At 41.5% G+C, this 3,587-nt stretch overlaps 1 pseudogene; it reads left to right on the top strand.

Moving 5' to 3' along the window:
- The first annotated feature begins 1,828 nt into the window (after nucleotides 1–1,828).
- On the top strand, nucleotides 1,829–3,223 carry LOC102839312 (annotated as a pseudogene).
- Nucleotides 3,224–3,587: the final 364 nt, after the last annotated feature.

Genomic DNA, 3,587 nt, shown 5'->3' with positions numbered 1-3,587 from the left:
TTCCCAAAAGAGGTGCTCTAACAGAATGCGCATATGGAACAATATCATTAATATCACATGCAAGTAAAATTTTGACGAAGATAATTCAAAAACACTTGCAACAGTACATTGACAGAGAATGGACAGAAATTCAAGCCAGATTCAAAAGAGGACATGGAACTAGGGATTTCATTGTTGACTTCAGATGGATCTTGGCTGAAAGCTAAGAATGATAGAAAGATATTTACTTATGCTTTATTGACTATCAAAGGCTTTTGATTTTGAAGATCATGACAAACTATGGATAACATTGTGGAGAATGAGTATACCAGAACATCTAATTGTGCTTATGAGGAACCTGTCCATAGACCAGAGGCAGATGTAAGACCAGAACAAGGGGATACTGAATAGTTTAAAATTAGAAAAGGTGTGAACCAGGATTGTATCCCTTCACCACACATATTCAACCTGTATGCTGAGCAAATAATCTCAGAAGCTGGATTATAAAAGAAGAACGTGGCATCAGGATTGGAGAAAGACTCATTAACAACCTGTGGCATGCAGATGATGCAACCTTACTTGCTGAAAATGAAGAGGACTTAAAATACTTGCTGATGAAGACCAAAGACCACAGCCTTCAGTATGGAGTGCACCTTAATGTAAAGAAAACAAAAATCCTCACAACCGGACCAATAAACAACATCATGGTAAATGGAGAAAAGATTGAAGTTGTTAAAGACAGTATTTTGCTTGTATCCAAAACCAATACTCAAAGAAGCAGCAGTCAAGAAATCAAATGACATATTGCATTAGCCAAATGTGCTGCACAAGACCTCTTTTAAGTGTTCAGGAACAAAGATATCAGTTTGAGGACTAAGCCTTGGTATTTTCAATAGCCTCAAATGCATGTGAAAAGTTGGACAATGAATAAACAAGACTGAAGAAGAACTGATGCTTTTGAATTACGGTGTTGGAAGAGAATATAAGTATTCTGGATTGCCAAATTAGCAAACCAATCTATGTTGGAAGAAGTACAGCCGAGTGCTCCTTGGATCCAGGATGGTGACTTCCTGGACCCCAAGGCTCAGGACTCCAGAAAACATATCCAAAGTAAGAAAGACTTCATCTCTCTTACTTTGGATATGTTTTCTGGAGGGACCCATCCATCCCTGGAGAAGGACATCATGCTTGGTAAAGTGGGAGGTCAGCAAAAAAAAAAAAAGAAAGACCATCAACGAGATGGATTGATACAGTAGTAGCAGCAATGGACTAAAACATAACAATGATTCTGAGGATGGAGCAGGAGCAGGCAATGTTTTATTCTGTTGTGTATAGGGTTACTATGAGTCAGAACTGATGTCATGGTAACTAACATCAACCTAACAATCAAGCACATAAGTGAAATACAGATGGAGCACAGTGCCGGGCACAAAATAAGTCCTCCAATTGCTTGTGGTATGTCCAACATGTAGAACTGTTCATCCTCTTTGGCAGGGAAGGTGAGCCACATCTGCAGAGTTTTGCTATACAAAACCAAAGGAATTCCACAAAAAGCAGGCCTGGGACTCACAGGACTTGCAGGCCAGATTGCCAGAGCTGGAAGTTAAGAGGAAACTGAGGCAGAAGCATAGGTGGGACCTGAACCTATCCCAGTGTGGGCCTCAGGTGCCAGCTTGCTCCTGGCATACTAGCAAATGGGCTTCTGCCTCTGTTTCCTGTCTGGTTTATGATGTTCTCCTGGTAGAATGAGTTTTATTACTAAATTGTCAGTGGCTGGTCTATACTGCATTCCTTTCCACCTAATTTCTAGTCACAGTTCAGGTCATATAAGATGGTGGATCGGGCAGAGGGGACGGGGTCGGATTCAGAAATGGCGGCCTGCATGTTCTACAGCTGGCAGTTGGCTACCGCCACCCTTAGGAGCCATGGTTCCCGGATGGCGTTGCGGGCCGCTGCCCAGGTTCTGGGAAGCTCTGGATTGTTAAACAACCATGGGCTCCAAGTACAGCAGCAGCAGCAAAGGAATCTGGCACTACATGAATACCTGAGCATGGAGTTGTTGCAGGAAGCCAGTATCTCTGTTCCCAAAGGACAAGTGGCAAAATCACCAGATGAAGCTTTTGCAATTGCAAAAAAACTAGGTTCAAAAGATGTTGTGATAAAAGTACAGGTTTTAGCTGGTGGTAGAGGAAAAGGGACATTTGAAAGTGGCCTCAAAGGAGGAGTGAAGATCATTTTCTCTCCTGAAGAAGCAAAGGCTGTTTCCTCACAAATGATTGGGAAAAAGTTGTTTACCAAGCAAACTGGAAAAAAGGGCAGAAATGCAACCAAGTACTGGTCTGTGAGCGAAGATATCCCAGGAGAGAATACAACTTTGCAATAACAATGGAAAGGTCATTTCAAGGTCCTGTACTAATAGGAAGTTCTCAAGGTGGTGTCAACATTGAAGATGTTGCTGCTGAGAGTCCTGAGGCCATAGTGAAGGAGCCTGTTGATATCATGGAAGGCATCAAAAAGGAGCAAGCTCTCAGGCTTGCACAGAAGATGGGATTTCCACAAAATGTTCTGGATTCTGCAGCAGACAACATGGTCAAGCTTTACAACCTTTTTCTGAAATATGATGCAACCATGGTAGAAATAAATCCAATGGTAGAAGATTTAGATGGATGCAAAGATTAATTTTGATAGTAATTCAGCCTATCGCCAGAAGAAAATCTTCGATTTACAGGACTGGACCCAGGAAGATGAAAGGGACAAGGCTGCAACTAAAGCAAATCTCAACTACATTGGCCTTGACGGAAGCATAGGCTGTCTGGTAAATGGTGCTGGTTTGGCTATGGCCACAATGGATATAATCAAGCTTCATGGAGGAACTCCAGCCAACTTTCTGGATGTGGGGGGTGGTACCACAGTAGATCAAGTAACAGAAACATTTAAACTTATCACTTCCGACAAAAAGGTCCAGACTATTCTGGTGAACATTTTTGGAGGAATCATGCGGTGCGATGTTATTGTACAGGGTATAGTCATGGCAGTCAAGGACTTGGACATTAAAATCCCTATTGTGGTACGGTTGCAAGGTACACGAGTTGATGATGCTAAGGCACTAATAGCAGACAGTGGACTGAAAATTCTTGCTTGTGATGATTTGGATGAAGCTGCTAAAATGGTTGTGAAGCTTTCAGAAATAGTGGCCTTGGCCAAGCAAGCCCAGGTGGATGTGAAATTTCAGTTACCACTTTAATCTAACACCCATTGGATGGATGAAGGGGTTAAACGTGCTACAAGCACTGAAAATACTGTGTATGTATTATGACTCTGCTCCTTTCCTTTTCACTGTGTGGAGGCTGTAACTGCCATCGAGGCAAACAAACTTTCAAAAGCATTTTGTCTGCATTCAATTCCACTGTTCAGAGTGAGCTATTTGTATAAAGAGTATATGATGCAGTTAAATAGTTTGTTTTGTTGCAACCTTTTCTGCTTCTAAAGAATGTCAGTTGTGATATGACTGTGTATTAATGTTGGATACAGAGTTCTTAATTGATAAGAGGCCTATGAATAAAATAAATATGAAGATAAAGCTTTATTCTGTAGTCTTAGCAACACAC

Source organism: Chrysochloris asiatica, unplaced genomic scaffold, assembly GCF_000296735.1.
Source record: "Chrysochloris asiatica unplaced genomic scaffold, ChrAsi1.0 scaffold00403, whole genome shotgun sequence".
NCBI lineage: Eukaryota > Metazoa > Chordata > Mammalia > Afrosoricida > Chrysochloridae > Chrysochloris > Chrysochloris asiatica.
The sequence above is the reverse complement of the archived record's forward strand: the minus strand, read 5'-3'. Positions and strand labels throughout refer to the sequence as shown.